This window comes from Oncorhynchus nerka, linkage group LG13 (assembly GCF_034236695.1).
Source record: "Oncorhynchus nerka isolate Pitt River linkage group LG13, Oner_Uvic_2.0, whole genome shotgun sequence".
Lineage (NCBI taxonomy): Eukaryota > Metazoa > Chordata > Actinopteri > Salmoniformes > Salmonidae > Oncorhynchus > Oncorhynchus nerka.
Window position 1 is genome coordinate 14,852,672 of NC_088408.1, and position 20,644 is coordinate 14,873,315.

The 20,644-nt window shown below is 43.5% G+C and overlaps 1 long non-coding RNA gene across 1 annotated transcript; it reads right to left on the bottom strand.

Annotated features, from left to right (window-relative positions):
* Positions 1 to 273: 273 nt before the first annotated feature.
* Positions 274 to 2,272, bottom strand: LOC115115431 (uncharacterized). The gene is made up of 3 exons (XR_003861375.2): positions 2,008 to 2,272; positions 1,466 to 1,566; positions 274 to 772 (listed from the first exon to the last, which is right to left on the bottom strand). It is a non-coding gene; the product is annotated as an uncharacterized LOC115115431 (long non-coding RNA).
* Between the last annotated feature and the right edge of the window lie 18,372 nt (positions 2,273 to 20,644).

The window sequence follows — 20,644 nt, forward strand, 5'->3', positions numbered from 1 at the left end:
GTCTCAATTATTTCAAGGCTTATAAATTGTTCTTTAACCTGTCATGTGAATTTCATTTCTTCCTTCTTTAGACCAATGACTACTTCTCGCTTAAAACATCGTTTTTTTTCTTAAATGTTTTTTTTTTACACCAGAAGGTGGTTATTCATTATTATACAACATTATAATACAGCATTACACAGTACTACAAGTAAAGTAGAACTACACAATAATGACAAATGGCAACATAAATAATGTAGTTGTTAGTATTTATTTAATATTAACAGTTCCTTTTCCAGAGGGTAGTGAAAACCAGTAATGTGTTTAAGCCAATGTGGCTCCTGGAAAATACGAAAACAATCAACATGTACTCATTAACTATTTACATGAAAATGTACTTTAAAGTGTACTGAAGAAAGGCCTAGTACTACAATACCTGGAAACAATAGTGAGTTATTACAAAATATAAACTGTACAATCAAGTGTACATTCATCAGATATAGTTAACTTTGTACATACAATTCAAGGATGGCCACAATTGCTCTTGAAGGTTATGCAACCTTTCTTGTTCGAGCCCAGTTCTTCCCCAACTGATTCTGCTATTCAAGGTATTGATGAACAGCTGAAGTCTTGATGAACAGCTGAAGTCTTGATTAACAGCTGAAGTCTTGATGAACAGCTGAGGTCTTGATGAACAGCTGAGGTCTTGATGAACAGCTGAAGTCTTGATAAACAGCTGAAGTCTTGATGAACAACTGAGGTCTTGATGAACAACTGAGGTCTTGATGAACATCTGAGTAGTAGAATCAGGTGTATTAGCAACTGGGGAATTTTTATCAATTTTAGAATAAGGCTGTAATGAAACAAAATGTGGAAAACATCAAGGGGTCTGAATACTTTCCAAAGGCATTGGTCAAGTGGTACCAGAGCACATTAAATAGGTGGTTTAAATCCTTCAGCAACAAATGTTCTTAGTAATGCTGTACACAGCGCTCCAACACCAGTCAAAGAGCACACATTCCCACATGTAGAAATGGTAGTATACATATGAAAACAGATGGAACAGAACATACATCATTGCTACTGATACTGTGCAATGTATTGTGTGTATATGAATAAGCATACGTTTTTTTGTCAGCTCCACGTGGGCCAGCTTGACAAATTTCTTAGTTTCTCTAATGACAGAATGTGGCTCGTAGGGCGCTCGTGCAATACACGGAGGAACAACCACCGTTCCGACACTACATACACGTACGTAATAGCGAAAACAATAAACAGCATAGAATACCGAACGCAAATACACACAAGCTTAATCCTGCAGGAATTAAGGCAGGTAACAGGTGCCCTATATACACACAGAAATAAACGCAAATGAAACCAGGTGTGAAAAGGAACACAGACAAAACAACCAGAAAAGGAAAAAGGGATCGGTAGCGGCTAGTAAACCGGCGACGCCGAGCGCCGCCCGAACAGGGAGAGGAGTTACCTTCGGTAGAAGTAGGGATAGCTTGCATCTGACCGATGAGGACAACAACTTCTTCCTTGAGAGTTTGAGAGTTGGTCTCTCCACCCTCCACTCAACAATTCCTGACGAAACAAAAGGCTCCCTTAAAAGACACCTAAATAATTAAAATAAGCTGTGTGTCTGTGTGTTTGTCGGGAAAGGATGTCAAAAGCTATACACTAAAGATAATGGTCAAAATAAGCCCTCCGGTAGGCAAACCCAGGACCTTCAAATTCCAGGACGGTGACACTAACCTTTACGCTACAAACTGTGTTCTAGATGCGTCAACTTGACACTCTTTAAACTTTAAAAGGATAGTTTGGTGATGACCGAACTTGTTTGTTCTGAATTTTTTTTTTTCAATCTCTCAGTGCTGATTGAACGTGTATTTCTCTTGTTTGGGAAAAAAAGTGTAAAACAGTTTAATTTTATCACATCGCTAAACAAGTTAGCAAGCATGGCGTTTTCTTTTCACTGTGCACAGGTCACACAAGCCAGCAATGATCATTATGATGTTGTTTTACCTGGATGCTAGGTGTGTAACTGGCACCCCTGCTACTTTTAACTTGTGGATGGTTACTTCAGGTTTTCGGGAACACGTTAAAAAGTAACTTGACGCTGTGTTGCTCAGTCAGAGCACATTTGGATTATAATGACAAGAAGAAAATGTAATTGACAGAGGAGGGGTGTGCTGAATTACTGCATAAGGTAAGGGCTAGAAATTGCTCTGGAACTAATAACAGTGTGTGCATGTAGTATTAATTAGCATCGTTCCCAGAGTTCGGTGTGTCTAACTGGCTATAAGGACATTCGCTTATTTGTTTATGCTCTGATTATATGCAAGTGTTCAGGTCAGCAGTTTACACAGATGACGTCAGCCATATGAAAAACCTTCAGTAGCAAAATATACCTGCAGTGCCTTGCAGAAGTATTCATCCCCCTTGGCGTTTTTCCTATTTTGTTGCATTACAACCTGTCATTTAAATATATTTTTATTTGGATTTCATGTAATGGACATACACAAAATAGTCCAAATTGGTGAAGTAAAATGTTTTTTTTTTTTTTTAAACAAAAAATAAACGGAAAAGTGGTGCGTGCATATGTATTCACCCCCTTTACTATGAAGCCCCTAAATAAGATCTGGTGCAACCAATTACCTACAGATCACATAATTAGTGAAATAAAGTCCACCTGTGTGCAATCTGTGTCACATGATCTCAGTATATATACACCTGATCTGAAAGGCCCCAGAGTCTGCAACACCTCTAAGCAAGGGGCACCACCAAGCAAGTGGCACCATGAAGACCAAGGAGCTCTCCAAACAGGTCAGGGACAAAGTTCTGATGAAGTACAGATCAGGGTTGGGTTATAAAAAAATATATCATTAACTTTGAACTTCCCATGGAACACTATTAAATCCATTATTAAAAAATGGAAAGAATAGGGCACCACAACAAACTTGCCAAGAGAGGGCCGCCCACCAAAACTCACAGACCAAGCAAGGAGGGCATTAATCAGAGGCAACAAAGAGACAAAAGATAACCCTGAAGGAGCTGCAAAGCTCCATAGCAGAGATTGGAGTATCTGTCCATAGGACCACTTCAAGCCGTACACTCCACAGAGCTGGGCTTTACGGAAGAATGGCCAGAAAAAAGCCATTGCTTAAAGAAAAAATAAGTAAACACGTTTGGTGTTCGCCAAAAGGCATGAGGGAGACTCCCCAAACATATGGAAGAAGGTACTCTGGAGATGAGACCATCAAGGAAAATGCTATGTCTGGCGCAAACCCAACTCCTATCATCACCCCGAGAACACCAACCCCACAGTGAAGCATGGTGGTGGCAGCATCATGCTGTGGGGATGTTTTTCATTGGCAGGGACTTGGAAACTGATCAAAATTTAAGGAATGATGGATGGTGCTAAATACAGGGAAATTATTGAGGGAAATCTGTTCCAGAGATTTGAGACTGGGACGGAGGTTCACCTTCCAGCAGGACAATGACCCCAAGCATACTGCAAAAGCAACACCCGAGTGGTTTAAGGGGAAACATTTAAATGTATTGGAATGGCCTAGTCAAAGCCCAGACCTCAATCCAAATGAGGATCTGTGGTATGACTTAAAGATTGCTGTACATCAGCGGAACCCATCCAACTTAAAGGAGATGGAGCAGTTTTGCCTTGAAGAATGGGCAAAAATCCCAGTGGCTAGGCCCAAAGAGACTTGCAGCTGTAATTGTTGCAACAGGTGGCTCTACATAGTATTGACTTTGAGGGGGTGAATAGTTATGCATGCTCAAGTTTTTTTTTTGTGTGTCTTATTTCTTGTTTGTTTCACAATAAAAAAAAATGTTTTGCATCTTCAAAGTGGAAGGCATGTTGTGTAAATCAAATGATATAAACCCCCCAAAAATTCATTTTAATTCCAGGTTGTAAGGCAACAAATTAGGAAAAATGCCAAGGGGGTTGAATACTTTCGAAAGCCACTGTATCTAGCTAACTAGCTAGCTTCTTTTTGCTTCGCATCCAATTGGTGTTAGCTAGCTAGCTACAGCTGCTAGCCTTCTACTAGCTAGCTGCTACTGTTGTGCAGCAATCAAGTTGCACCTTGTTTTAGGATTCTGAGATTCGTCTGATAAGAAATAGACCAGCTACGACCACGAATACATCGTTTCTATTGGGCAGAAATGTACACATGAGAGTGGGAAATTTTGAATTTATTAAAAACTGTTGCACCTACAAACATATTCAATCCAAATGGATCTAAGTATAATGTTCACCTTATGGATACTGTACCCTCTTTTTAATCCAATGTCTAGAATCTGAGCTAGGTCTGGGAAAAAATTGTCTGCAGACAAGACCCTGTCAAAAATCTGGTATAGTGATTTTTGTTAACAACCAGAAAGATCATGATGAGATGTGGGGAGTGTATTGTGTACATCCAATCAAGTCGATTTACAAATTTTCATTGACATTGGTGTCATATAGGTATTATGGTAGGAAGATTTTAATTTAACATTGAGCTTCAACCAATGCATACCAACCGACGTGACTATAATTGTTCGATACAGACATTCCAGCTATGTCCTGCCCTGTGTTGTGTTCATTAGTTCACATTGTAGCAAATTAAAGTGAGTTATTGGACAAGTTACATTTCACTGCATTCCGGACCAGTTTCTTCTATTTCGTGCAAACTGAACACGACCAAGATGTCTCCTTAATCAAACTCTGACTAGGAAGACAAATGGCTGTGAATGGGGCAGCCTAATGTAAAAGTGTGTGGAGTATGGCGGAGAGGGGAAGATAAGCGGTGGGCAGCCATTTCACTCTGCCTGTGGCGGGAAGCAGGGCCCCTAAATCACCTGTTATCTTTTGCAGGCTGCAGACTGCAGCAACACACTAATGGTCATCACCACAGCAAGGTGGAAACCTGGGAGGAGGGACAGGGCGCGAGGGGAGAGAGGGGGTGGAGCGGGAGAGGGGGGTGAGTGGGAGAGGGGAGAGAGGGAGGTGAAGGGACATCTTTAAACGCAGGACACATAATGGTTAGCGCTATTGGTTTAACATGAAATCTCACTGTGGTATCAATGTAGTCAAGTTAAGTTAATATACAGTACTGTCACCACAACTGCTACGGAGATCTACTGTATACACATGAACTCTGTGACATCACAGTCTTCTATTTCTATTACTACAAACACATGTACTCTATGATATCACAATGCTCTGTTTTTATGACTTCATCACATGAGCTCTGTGAATCACAATGCTCTGCTTCTATGACCACAAGCACATATACTCTATGATATCACAATGCTCTGTTTTTATGACTTCATCACATGAACTCTGTGACATAACAATGCTCTGCTTCTATGACCACAAGCACATGAACAATGCTTCTATGTACAATGGCGCAGGAGGAGTTGGCTGCCGTTTTACGGGCTCCAAACCAATTGTGCTATTGTGTGTGTTTTTTCACGTTATTTGTAGCTTATTTTGTGCATAATGTTTCTGCCACCATCTCTTATGCCCGAAAAGAGCTTCTGGATATCAAGACAGTGATTACTCACCTCGTACTGGACAAAGATTTTTCTTTAACGAGCAGGATGCGAAGGATTTACTTCAGACACCCGACAAGGCCCAAATCCCCGTCATTCGCATGAGAAAGAGACAAAGATATAGGGGGCCTTGTAAGGATCCTGACGGCGAGTGGGTAATCCTGCTTTAGTTGTTGCTTGTATGGGGAATCAGTAGGATAATATTATGGTCAGATTTGCCAAATGTACGCCTCTCTGCGTGTGGTGTAAAGGTGTTATAGTTTTTTCCCCCTCTGGTTGCACATTTAAGATGCTGGTAGAAATGAGGTAAAAATGTCCCTGCATTAAAGTCCCCGGCCACTAGGAGTGCCACCTCTGGATGAGCATTTCCTGTTTGCTTATGGCCGTGTACAGCTCATTGAGTGCGGTCTTAATGCTATCATCAGTTTGTGGTGGTAAATAGACTTCTGTGAAAAATATCGATGAAAAATCTTGGTAGCTAGTATGGTCAACAGTGTACTCTACCTCAGGCGAGCAAAACTTTGAGACTTCCTTAATATTAGATTTCCTGCACCAGTTGCTGTTTCCAAATATACACAGACTGTCACCCTTTGTCTTACCGGAGGCAGCTGTTCTATCTTGCCGATGCAGCGTTAAACCCGCCAGCTGTATGTTATCCATGTCGTCGTTCAGCCACGACTCAGTGAAACATAAGATATTTTCAATGTTCCGTTGGTAGGATATTTGTGATCGTAGCTGGGCTATTTCGTTATCCAATTATTGTACATTGGCTAATAGGACCGATGGTTAAGGCAGATTACCCACTCGCCGTCGGATCCTTACAAGGCAACCAGACCTAAACCCCCGATATCTCTGTCCTTTTGTCCTGTGAATGACGGGGATGAGGGCCTTGTCGGGTGTCTGAAGTAAATCGTTAAAGGAAAGAATCTTCTTCCAGTACGGGGTGAGTAATCACTGTCCAAATATCTTAAAGCTCTTTTCGGTCATAAGAAACGGTGGCAGAAACATTATGTACAAAATAAGTTACAAATAACACGAAAATACACACACAATAGCACAATTGGTTTGGGGACCGTAAAATGGCAGCCATCTCCTCCGGCGTCATTATGTCAAAGATTTGAAGCACATGAACTCTGTGACATCACACTTTTCTTTCTTTATGACCACACCAAGTTTGTCTATCAGAACATTTCTAACAGGCAAAACCAATCAAATACTTTTTAAAGCCAGTAGCAGCCCATCTTTCTTCCTGGAATATCTGGAAAAGCCTGCTGCAGGCTTGTCTCTCTCACTGGTTCAGAGCTGAGTGATTGATTAATCTGATCTGCAGACAAGGATCACCTTCTTGTGTGTGCCAAACAAAACACCTTTTGCTCCACTGAGTGGTGACATCCCACAGGGCACACACTGTCTGAACCAACGTGGAATAGACATTGAATTGACATCTGTGCCCAGTGGGGAACCTTTCACAGGCTCAATATGGCCAAAAGCTGTGCCAAGGCAGAATGGAGTGGAAGGGAAGGAATCAGGGGGCATGTTAAGAAATGACCTCATAGGAAACCTGGAAAAGACTGGAGAAGGGTGTGAAGAGGGATACGAGCATTCTGAGAGGGTGACCCATTCTGGAGTTCATCTACTGAGTGTGCGAAGATTAGTGGACTTTCAAGGTGTCGGCATACTTAGCTTTGGTTTGTTTCTAGCAGAATTCGGCGGTGAAATGAACGTCTGTGCTCGCATACACCCTATAGACCTTCGCTTGAAAACCAGAAAGAAAACTGCAATATTACCGTTGTTTACCCCTCTTGAGCCACCGTAGCAACAACATACCCAGTAACACTTCCTCAAAATAGGCCGAATTCATCTAAGATAAATCAAGAAATCTTTTGTTAATTTAGAAGATTTAGCAGAGGAAGTCTTAGTCACGCAATTGGATATTTAACTAAGGATAGTACTGTTGACCAGACAAAGGGCCGCAGACTTTGGCTACGGAACTTCGACTTGCCTCAAGAAAAAGGGCAACACCACACAAGCTGAACTTCAGACAAAAGAGACTGACAACACCCAATGCATTTGCCCTATGGATAAACCCCTCTCTCTGTGTTTCACTCACTAAACCCATCTAAGACAGAGACCTGTTACGGAGGTTTATAGGATGGGTGAATCATATTCATATCATACCCAAGAGTAAACATTAAAAAAACATCTCTGGGTGCACCTCACAAGACAATAACCACGCGTTCTCTCTGAGAGTTACAATAGTTTAAACAATTAGTCCACAAGTAAATAGAGAGGAGAATCGGCCAGTTAAAAACCTGAATGCACCCTCACCCGGGGACCGCTGGCCAATTAACAGAATAATTAACTGAACTAACTTCTTAAATAACTGCTGTAGAGTGCGGCAACAGCGTCGCGTTTGTTTTAATTAAACTGCCCTCCACTTAGCTAGTGCATTTAGAAAGCCCAGGAGGCCCTTCTTACCCATTGAAAGAGCTGTTCATTGAAACGCTCTGGGCTAGGAGAAAAGACGTGTTTGTGTGTGTGCACTCCGTGTGTGTGTGTGGTTATCAGCCCAGACTAAATTTGTTCCGAATTGTTGTCAGAAAGTTTTCTCCCTCGTACGCACAAAACTCATCTCCCCACTAGCACTGTGCTTTATCTTGTGGCTGCCCAATGAAGCATGCAGATCACTGATGGAATTAAAGGAGGACTATGTAATGAAGCTCCAATACACCGCCGGTGCTGGGTAGACAAGGATACAACATAAATAAGACATATAAAAAGAGATAATAAACATCTCAGACGTTGTAGGAAGTAGAACAGTTGATGTGAGAGAGGAGTGAAGTACTATGTACAGTGACCTCCTGTTTCACATGGTTCTGTGTGGTCCAGTAGGTAGAGCATGGCACTTACACTGCCAGGGTTCTGGGTTTGATTTCCACTTTGTGGATGAAAGTGTCTGCTAAATGGCATAGAAGTTCATCTCTGTTCTCTAGTGGCAGATTTGTTCAGTGGGTCGATTCATCAACTCCTGTAGACTTACAGCAGTATCTAGAGCCACAATCGGTTATCGCTGGGCCTCGCTGGGGACTTTACATGAAGGGTTATACATAAAGGTATTTATAACACATAACACTTGTTTGTCAATCTAAGTTAACATAATAAAATATCCCCATCAAAATCTGTCAGTTTAAGCTAAAGATATTTGTTTGAATTGGGCTGTGTCTCAATCCACCACATCCGCCTATGTCTACCCTCCCCATCTGCGGTGGATGGTGGCCAAGCTACAGCTGTGTTTGTCAGACCATGAGACTTCCCGAAAATCGATTTCTCACGAAAACGTCTGTAGCATTGGAACGGATTGGCCTAGAAACGAATATGACTACTCTATGGAAAGATGAGACACACAAGTGCCACAGGACTCGTCTGACGGTAACCCATACAAATGAATTAAAGTATGGAGGTAGTTTTGTGCCAACAAAAGCAAGGGGTTAAATATGTATCTCAAAAACATTTCTTATATCTCCATGATTAAGGAAAGACACTTCAAAAACATAATCCTTATGATTTTTCTTTTGTCTTTATGCCATTTAAAGGCCAAGTTCTTTATTTGATCAAATACATTTTGGATGTATTTTTCTTATATCTAAAGAATTTCTAAAATTCAAAATCAAACAGCTAAATGATCCATGGTTTGACCTTCTTAAAACAATGCCATTGTCACTTTCTGACCTTAGTTACTTTGTTTTGTCTTTTGTTTTAGTATGGTCAGGGCGTGAGTTGGGTGGGTTGTCTATGTTAGTTTGTCTATGATTTTCTATTTAGGTGTTTGACCTGGTATGGTTCTAAATCAGAGGCAGCTGTCAATCGTTGTCCCTGATTGAGAACCATATTTAGGTAGCCTGTTTTCCATTGTGTTTTGTGGGTGGTTATTTTCTGTTTAGTGTTGTACCTTACAGGACTGTTCGTTGGTTGTTTATTGTTTTGTTTTCAGTGTTCATTAAAATATTTAAAATATGAACACTTACCACGCTGCACCTTGGTCCTCCTCTCCTTCCCCAGACGACAAGCGTTACAGCCATATGTTAGCTTATTAGACCACCCCCAACGGCTTAGACTTTTAGAGGTTTAAAGGAACATATGACACTCACATTTTGCATGTGGGTGGTCCATACGTAAAAAATACCCTACCCTGGCGTTACAAGCATCATGGCTCTACCAACTAAACTACCACTTGTGTCATGAACGCATACTGGTTGTAGTTCTCTGATGCTTCTTTCTCAATGAATCTTTCCTTTATTCCTTGCGTCCTCTCTCCTCGCCTCTTTCTCAAAAAGGATTGGAGAAGAAGGTCCACAGAGGGACATTGGACCTTGTCTTCCAATACGGTTGAGAACCCCGCTGAAAAAACCTCAGCATAGACCAGCATTGTGGTCTCGTTGGTGACTACCTTCGTTGTGTTTTCACTAATGACCAACCTTTGTTGTGTTTTTGCTGGTGACAAACCAGCCTTTGTTGTGTTTTCGCTGGTGACCGGCCTTCGCTGTGTTTTGGACACTGGTGACCCGTGTAAGCGGTCTCTCCAAAGATGGCTGGGCTCTGGCTGGGCCACTCAAGGACATTCAGAGGCTTGTCCCGAAGCCACTCATGTGTTGTCTTGGCTCCGTACTTAGGGTAATTGTCCTGTTGGAAGGTGAACCTTTGCCCCAGTCTGAGGTCCTGACCGCTCTAGAGCAGGTTATCATCAAGGATCACTCTGTACTTTGCTCCTTTCATCTTTCCCTCGATGCTGACTAGTCTCGGAGTCCCTGCTGCAGAAAACCATTCCCGCAGCATGATGCTGTCACCACCATGCTTCACCGTAGGGATGGTGCCTGGTTATCTCCAGACCTTACACTTGGCATTCAGGCTCAATCTTCATTTCATCAGACCAGATAATCTTGTTTCTCGTGGTCTGAGAGTCCTTTTGGTGCATTTTGGCAAGCGGGCTGTCATGTGCATTTGTGCATTTTACTGAGGATTGGCTTCCGTCTGGCCACTCTACCATAAAGGCCTGGTGGAGTGCTGCAGATATGGTTGTCTTTCTGGGGGGTTCTCCAATCTCCACAGGGGACCTCTGGAGCTCTGTCAAAGTGACCATCGGGTTCTTGGTCACCTCCCTGACCAAGGCCCTTCTCACCCGATTGCTCAGTTTGGCAGGGCAGAGTCAGTTTGGTAGGAAGAGTCTTGGTGGTTCCAAACTTCTTCCATTTAAGAATGATGGAGGCTACTGTATTCTTGGGGACCTTCAATGCTGCAAAAATATGTTGGTACCCTTCCACAGATCTGTGCCTCGACACAATCCTGTCTCGGAGCCCTATGGACAATTCCTTCGACCTCATGGCTTGGTTTTTGCTCTGAAATCCATTGTCAGCTGTGGGACCTTATATAGACAGGTGTGTGCCTTTCCAAATAATGTCCAATCAATTGAATTTACCACAGGTGGACTCTCAATCAAGTTGTAGAAACATCTCAAGGATGATCAATGTAAACAAGAAGGGACCTGAGCTCAATTTCGAGTCTCATAGCAAAGTGTCTGAATACTTATGTAAATAAGTAAGATATTTCTATCTTTTATTTTTCGCTTTGTCATTATTGGGTATTGTGTGTAGATTGTTCATTTTTTAAAATCAATTTTAGAATAAGGCTGTAACATAACAATATGTGGAAAAAGTGAAGGAGTCTGAATGCTGGTCACCGGCAAAAATAGCATCAAGTCACATTATGCCGGATTGTGATGTAAAATTATATTTAAACTTTGTGTAGCACACGCATAGATATTGAACCAAACATCTAAAACTTTAATTGCAATAGACCATGCTGGGAAATATGATAATGATGGGCGTGGTTTTGCAGACCAGCTTGACCAGGCCATGCTGGACCAGCATACACAAAAAAGAGGTTCTTGAGGGACTTTGTTTGCATATCAGGAAGGGTTCTTTACAGCTGTAATGATTGTGAAGAAGCATCCTGTTCGTTCCCTCTCCACCATGTTCACCTGTTATGTTACACTGTTAAAAGTTCCTGTCATTTTGTGGTACACTACGGGCTACTCGTTTTAGTGAAAGTAAGGTACACCACAACAAGTTATAGAATTTTTACAGCTGACTGAAGGTGTTATTGCTCTAAAAGCAATGATGGAAAATGTACCCAATTGTCTTACTTGAGTAAAAGTAAAGGTACCTTAATAGAAAATGACTCAAGTAAAAGTGAAGGTCACCCAATAAAATCCCACTTGTATTTGGTTTTAAATATACATAAGTACTAAAAGTACATGTAATTGCTAAAATATACTTATGTATCAAAGTTATACTCCTACTATAATTAATTTCAAATTCCTTATTTTAAGCAAACCAGACGGCATTATATGCTTGTTTTGTTTCATTTAAGGATAGCCAGGGGCACGTCCAACACTCAGACATCATTTACAAATGAAGCATGTGTTTAGTGAGTCCACCAGATCACAGGCAGTAGGGATGTTCTCTTTTAGTGTGTAAATTGGATAATTTTCCTGTCCTGATAAGCATTCAAAATGTAACTAGTACTTTTGGGTTTCAGGAATGTAGTGAAGTAAAAGTAAAGTACAGATACCCTATAAAAACGACTTAAGTATTACTTTCAATTATTGTTATTTAAACATTTTACACCACAGTGTAAAATGACATTATGCTGCTGAATTACTTGAGACTATACCTCACAACCTCTTGATTGCTAATGACCTGAATTTCCTGCTACGCCACCAGGTCTGTGGGCATGACAGAGATTGGCCATAGATTTAGTGCCAAGAATACATTTCTGCACTTTGCTAAAAGTTGCCCAGAATCAAGTCAATAATTTTCAGATTATCTGACAACACCAACGTAAATATTAGCATTGCTCAGGGACACTTGATTTAAAGTGTGCATAAATCCTTTGGGGATTTGAACTTGCAAGCTTTTGGGCAGAAGTGCATTAATGTTTCAGAAGTGCCAGCAGGTCCATCTTTAGTTAGCCAGCAGCGTACCACCCTGCATACCACTGCTGGCTTGCTTCTGAAGCTAAGCAGGGTTGATCCTGGTCAGTCCCTAAATTTGAGACCAGATGCTGCTGTAAGTGGTGTTGGAGGCTCAGTAAGAAAAATATTCCAATTCCCCTGGGCAATGATTGGGGACATTGTGTATGGTGCTGTCTTTTGGATGAGATGTTAAATGGGTGACCTTACTCTCTGTGGTCACTAAAGATCCCATGACACTCATTGTAAGAGTAGGTGTGTTAATCCTGGTGTCCTGGCTAAATTCCCTATCACACCATCATGGCCACCTCATCATCCCCAGCTTTCAATTGGCTCATTCATCCCCCTTCTCTCCTCTGTAACTAATCACCAGATTTTTGCTGTAAATAAGAATGTGTTCTCAGTAAATGTACCTGGAAAAATAAGGGTTCAAAAAATTAACACTACAACATACACAGTGCCTTCGGAAAGTATTCAGATCCCTTGACTTTTTCCACATTTTGTTACGTTACAGCCTTATTCTAAAATTGATTAAATCATTTCCCCCCCTCATAAATCTACACACTGTCACGACTTCCGCCGAAGTTGGCTCCCCTGCCTGTTCGGACGGTGCTCGGCGGTCGTCGTCACCATTCGACTAGCCGCCACCGATCCCTTTTTTCGTTTTCTGTTTGTTTTGTCTTATTAGTTGCACCTGTGTCTTTTGGTGTTTGCTTGATGGGATCCTTATTTATAGCTAGGCTACCCGCCCTTGTTTTGTGCGGGATTACTCTTATGTTACGTGTGTATGATTTTGGTGTTCGTGCTCCGGACCTGGTACCCTGTGTGTTTGGGTTGGTCCATATTTTCCGCGCCCTGTGTTGTGGGCATTGTTTTCGGTGCGATATTAAAGTGCACTTCTTCCTGTGGAACTATATGCTCTCTGCGCCTGATTCTTCCTCATGCACCTAGTTTCTCGTGACAGAATCCCGCACATCTTTGGAAAAGGAATCAGCAGGAGCAGCCGTACCTCCTCTCCCGTCGATGGAGGAGAGGGTCCTCCATCACACCAGCATTCTCCACCGTATAGGATCGGCCATGGATCTGATGATGGAGAGGATGGACCGATGGGAGAGGAGTGGCCTTCCCACTCCATCTCCAGCATCCCCCCCACCTCCTACCCCTGCTATAGCATCCGGCTCCAGGGCTCTGCGTCTGGCGCTCCCTAGGGAGTATGATGGGACGGCGGCTGGGTGTCAGGGGTTCCTCCTCCAACAGGAACCATACCTGGCGACCGTCCGTCCTACTCCCTCCGGGGAGGAGAGCGTGAGCGTCCTCGTCTTCTGTCTGACGGGACAAGCCCTGGAGTGGGCTAACGCAGTGTGGAATGGCGCAGACTCGAGGAGGGATCATTACCCCGAGTTCATCCGCCGATTCCGAGCCGTGTTCGATCACCCACCAGAGGGTCGTGCGGCAGATGAATGGCTGTTCCACCTGCGACAGGAGACGAGGAGCGCGCAGGACTTTGCCATGGAGTTCAGGACCTTGGCCGCAGGAGCGGGGTGTAACGACAGGGCTTTGATAGACCACTGCCTCTGTAGCCTCAGGGAGGACGACCACAGGAAGCTAGCGTGTCGGGACACCACCCTCAGTTTGGATGAACTTATAGATATGTCCATTGACAACCTGTTGTTTCCACCTCCCCATGGAGTTAGGGGGGTCTGCATTGAGGGGGACTGCACCAGTTGTGGTCGGCGAGGACACACGGCCGACCGGTGCTGGAGGAGCTCGTCTGGGAGTCGGGAGGGCAGGCGGAGCACTACTCGGTGTCCCCAGGTGAGTCAGCACCAGACTCACCCAGAGCGTCCTGTCGGTCATATGTTTGTGTTAACCTCTTTTCCTGGGTTTTCTCCCTCTCTACAGCATAAGGCGCTAGTCGATTCAGGCGCAGCTGGGAACTTCATGGATCGTGGGCTCGCGTTAAGGCTAGGAATTCCCCTGGTGTCGTTAGACTTACCTTTCCCCGTGCAATCCTTAGATAGCCGACCATTAGGGTCAGGAGTAGTCAGGGAGGCCACGGTGCCACTGGACATGGTAACGCAGGGGGGTCATAAGGAGCGGATTAGTCTATTCCTTATCGATTCACCTGCGTTTCCAGTCGTGTTGGGAATTCCCTGGCTAGCTCATCACAACCCGGGGATTTCCTGGCGACAGGGGGCTCTTAGAGGGTGGTCAGAGGAGTGTTCAGGCAGGTGTATAGAAGTTTCCGTTGGCGCGACTACGGTGGAGAGTCCAGACCAGGTTTCCCTCTGAATATGCCGATTTGGCTATCGCCTTCAGTAAAAGGAAGGTGACCCAATTACCACCCCATCGTCGAGGGGACTGCGCGATAGACCTCCTGGAGAATGCGGCACTTCCTAGGAGTCACGTGTACCCATTCTCCCAGGAGGAGACAGTAGCTATGGAGACATATGTTGCTGAATCGCTGGGACAGGGGTACATTCGGCCCTCCGCATCACCCGTCTCCTCAAGCTTCTTTTTTTTTGAAGAAGGAGGGAGGTCTGCGCCTTGATTATCGAGGTCTAATTATCGAGGCATTGATTATCGAGGTCTAAATTCTATCACAGTGGGTTTTAGTTATCCACTACCTCTGATCGCTACGGCGGTGGAATCATTTCACGGGGCGCACTTCTTCACAAAACTGGACCTGAGGACTGCGTATAATCTGGTGCGTATCCGGGGAGGAGATGAGTGGAAAATCGCATTTAGTACCACATCTGGCCATTATGAGTACCTCGTCATGCCATATGGGTTGAAGAATGCTCCAGCCATCTTCCAATCCTTCGTAGACGAGATTCTCCGAGACCTGCTCGGGCAGGGAGTGGTAGTGTACATCGATGACATCCTGATCTATTCTGCCACATGCGTGGCGCACATGTCTCTGGTGCGTAAGGTACTTGGGCGACTGCTGGAGCATGACCTGTATGTCAAGGCCTAGAAATGTGTGTTCTTCAAACAGGCCGTTTCCTTCCTGGGTTATCGTATTTCCACCTCCGGTGTGGTGATGGAGTGTGACCGCGTTACAGCCGTGCGTAATTGGCCGACTCCGACCACGGTGAAAGAGGTGCAGCGGTTTTTAGTGTTTGCCAATTACTACCGGAGGTTTATCCGGGGTTTTGGTCAGGGGGCTGCTCCCATTACCTCACTTCTGAAGGGGGGACCGGTGCGCTTGCGTTGGTCAGCAGAGGCGGGCAGAGCTTTCAGTCATCTGAAGGAGCTGTTCACCAATGCGTCCGTGTTGGCGCATTCGGGCCCCTCTTTAGTGTTCATAGTGGAGGTGGACGCGTCAGAGGCTGGGCTAGGGGCCGTGCTGTCCCAGCGCTCGGGCGTACCACCAAAGCTCTGCCCTTGTGGCTTCTTTTCGAGGAAGCTTGGTCCAGTGGAGCGAAACTATGACGTTGGGGACCGGGAGTTGTTAGCTGTAGTCAAGGCTCTGCAGGTGTGGAGACATTGGCTTGAGGGGGCTAAGCACCCTTTTCTCATCTGGACTGACCATCGTAATCTCGAGTATATCCGGGCAGCGATGTTCAAAGGACACCTATATATATTTCTTTATAAAAGAAAGATGAGCGAAGCAATGTACAGAGAGATCCTTATGTGTCATAGTGTGTTGATGAGAAAGACAAACATTTAACACATTTTAGACTAAGGCTGTAATGTAACATCAATTTTAAAAAGGGTCAAGGGGTCTGAATACTTTCCGAATGCACTGTATCCACATACTCTCAAAATTAGGGAACAGTGTTGTTGAATATAATCTAGTGAATATAATCTAGTATAATTGTAAAAATGTTCTACCCAATATTTTGAATATAAGGTATAATCATCACTGCGCTTTGAAATGTAGATGGGTCAACGTACCTGTGCGGTGTATTAGCTTATTTGTGGGCGTGATCTTATACATATGTGTATTTGTGCCAACCGTCAGTGGAAGTGTTGAATCAGTTTAAGTGGTTGATGGTTATGTTGTCAAAGGCTGAGCACCTCTTTTGCTTTTGGAGTAGACAAATTAGGTGCTCAACCTTCAACATAACAATAAAACCACGTAAACTGTTACAACACCGCTAACGTGGAAATTCACCACTAAATCATGGAAATTCACCACTAAATCATGGAAATTCACCACTAAATCATGGAAATTCAGCGTTACAGGGGGATTGAAATGGAAAGGCATGTTCCTGTGTTAGCGTAGACTGCATTCACATTAAATGCTGCAGATGTTGGCTCAATAGAAAATTACCTTTACATTTCTTTCGTGCAATTCAGCGATACAGTGAAACAATTCAGCGATACAGATTGACAAAAGCTACTTACATTTCAAAGTGCAGTGAAAGTAAGGTAAGCAACAAGTCATTTTACAACAATAACACCTTTATTCAATTGTAAAAGTACTGTATTTTTACTGCAACTCAGTAGCCAGTAACTTACTGTCAAATGACAAGTCATTTTTTACTGTGTGTGCCATAAGTATTTCTGAAGTATCCTATAAGTATAACTGTAGAACGTGTCATTGGTTGTTCATGAGAGGGTTCTAAATTCAATTCTAAATGGTTCACCTACAGGAACAATTCAAAGGGTACTACTTGTCACCCAAAAGTTTTCCCCCATAGGGACAAATGACATAATGCCGAACAATCTTTATGATACACTATAAAAAACCTTAACTTGTTTTTACAGTAACTTACTGGAAGTCAGTTACCTTTTTTAATTTTAAATTTATTTTACCTTTATTGAACTAGGCAAGTCAGTTAAGAACAAATTCTTATTTTCAATGACGGCCTAGGAACAGTGGGTTAACTGCCTGTTCAGGGGCAGAACGACAGATTTGTACCTTGTCAGCTCGGGGGTTTGAACTTGCAACCTTCCGGTTACTAGTCCAACGCTCTAACCACAAGGCTACCCTGTAAAAAAAAAAAGGTACAGTATGTTACCATAACTTCAAAATAATGTTTGGTTTACCAGTACATTACTGTGAAGAAGTGCTTTCTTTACAGTAATGTAATGTTACACCAAAGTGTCTTTGTAATTTATGGTAACATAATGTATGTTTTGTTCACTGGCTGGATTCCAACATCACTTTGCAAGACAGCATAATGTGACTTGATGTTGGTTTTGATTTAGCCTATGCTGGTCAGCAGTGTCCAAAACACAGCGAAGGCTGGCCTCCAGCAGAAGCACAATGAAGGCTGGTCACCAGCGAAAACACAACATAACCAGCTAGACCATGCTGGTCAGACCAGCTTGACCAACTAGACCATGCTGGTCAGACCAGCTTGACCATCTAGACCATGCTGGTCAGACCAGCTTGACCAACTAGACCATACTGGTCTGCCAGCATAACCAGTTACACCATGCTGGTGTAATTACATTTACATTTTAGCCATTTGCAGCTTGACCAGCATCCAACCAGCACTGACCAGCATAGACTAGCATGGACTAGCATGGACCAGCATAGACCACCATGGATCAGCATAGACCAGCACAGACCAGCATAGACCAGCATAGACGGGATGAACGAGTGTTGAATTTCCGGCCAAGGGTGGTCCATTTAAAAATCATTACTTCCTCCCTCGCCCATTGCCCTGCAAGTGTATACTCGTCAGACGTCATGATATGTCATCAGAAGTGTCCACTTAATTTGAGGGCTGAGGGGATAGCGTGTGTCTTTTAAGTGTTTGGACCGCAGTCTGAGCCCTTGAAATGTTTGGTGTGCACTTGTTGGGGTCTGGTGACTCATGACTGGTTAGCTGATGTATATCTGATAGCCTCCCGGGTGGCGCAGTGGTTAAGGGCGCTGTACTGCAGCGCCAGCTGTGCCACCAGAGACTCTGGGTTCATTCCCAGGCTCTGTCGTAACCGACCGTGACCGGGAGGTCCGTGGAGCGACGCACAATTGGCCTAGTGTCGTCCGGGTTAGGGAGGGGTTGGCCGGTAGGGATATCCTTGTCCAAGGTTGCCAGGTGCATGGTGTTTCCTCCGACACATTGGTGCGGCTGCCTCCGGGTTGGATGCGCGCTGTGTTAAGAAGCAGCTTGGTTGGGTTGTGTATCGGAGGACGCATGACTTTCAACCTTCGTCTCCCCTGAGCCCTTACAGGAGTTGTAGCGATGAGACAAGATAGTAGCTACTAAAACAATTGGATACCACGAAATTGGGGAGAAAACAGGGTAAAAAACTGTTGTTACTAGGAGGCCATCTTGATTTGTGACACTGACAGAGAGACGGTAGAGAAAGCGAGACATTCCACACCCTCGTTTTTCCCTCACTCTGGTTCCCTCTCACGCATGCTCACCCGAGAGAGGGAACGCCACTTACACAGACAGAGGAACATTTGAATATTCTTTACTATCTTCATTTATCCACCATCTTTATTGACATTAGTAGGTTCTTATTGAAGAATTCATAACGACCTTCATGAGAGTAGCAGTATCATCCATAACAACCTTCATAACACATTTAAGAGGATATTATTTTGGGCGGAGTGGTGGTTGAGCATAGAGGTCTTCATCACGATCGACTACAAACCTCTAATAGCATTGTCAACATAGGCATCTCTTTTTTCCTAATTTATTTGAAACATGAATGTTAGAACTAAAAAACAACAACAACAAACAGACGGACAGAACAGAAGTAGAGATGTGAAAAGGACATTAGCTCGGTGGAGTCCATTGGTGAGCCTGAAGAGGGCTTCTGTGTGCACCATAGTTCAAAGGTCATCATAGGTCACCATAGTTCAAAGGTCATCATAGGTCACCATAGAGCACACACACACAAACACACACAGCATCTCTCATAACCTTTCACACACACTTCATATACAGTACAACGCACCAGCACCTGACACAAACATGTTAAAAAGCACATTAAGGTGGAATAAAATAATTGCACATACAAGATGTAGGACTGTTGGAGATGTAGGACTGTTGGAGATGTAGAACTGTTGGAGATGTAGGACTGTTGGAGATGTAGGACTGTTGAGATGTAGAACTGTTGAGATGTAGAACTGTTGAGATGTAGGATTGTTGGAAATGTAGGACTGTTGGAGATGTAGGACTGTTGGAGATGTAGGACTGTTGGAGATGTAGGACTGTTGAGATGTTGGAGATGTAGGACTGTTGGAGATGTAGAACTGTTGGAAATGTAGGACTGTTGGAGATGTAGGACTGTTGGAGATGTAGGACTGTTGAGATGTTGGAGATGTAGGACTGTTGAGATGTAGGACTGTTGGAGATGTAGGACTGTTGGAGATGTAGAACTGTTGAGATGTAGAACTGTTGAGATGTAGGACTGTTGGATATGTAGGACTGTTGGATATGTAGGACTGTTGGAGATGTAGTACTGTTGAGATGTAGGACTGTTGGAGATGTAGGACTGTTGGAGATGTAGGACTGTTGAGATGTTGGAGATGTAGGACTGTTGAGATGTAGGACTGTTGGAGATGTAGGACTGTTGGAGATGTAGAACTGTTGAGATGTAGGACTGTTGGATATGTAGGACTGTTGGATATGTAGGACTGTTGGAGATGTAGTACTGTTGAGATGTAGGACTGTTGGAGATGTAGGACTGTTGGAGATGTAGGACTGTTGAGATGTTGGAGATGTAGGACTGTTGAGATGTAGGACTGTTGGAGATGTAGGACTGTTGGAGTAGGACTGTTGGAGTAGTAGGACTGTTGGAGATGTAGGACTGTTGGAGTAGTAGGACTGTTGGAGATGTAGGACTGTTGGAGCGAAAGGAGAAGGGAGGAACGCAGTGAGTGAATATGGAAAGAGGAAGATACCAGAAACATTCAGTGAACAAAGGAGAGACAAAAGAAGGCAAGAATACAATTTAAACCACCAAAATAATTTAATAAAAATAAAAACAAGTAACTTTTTCTTGTTTATAATTGTTTTCCAGTCATCGATCCAAGGCTTTTTAAATATTTTTTTTATCGATCCAAGGCTTGCCCTGATTGGATAGTCCCAGTTGGATAGTCCCATTCCCAGTCTGCCTTGGAGAGTGAGTGTTGTCGGCTACGGACCTTTAATTGTTTTCAGG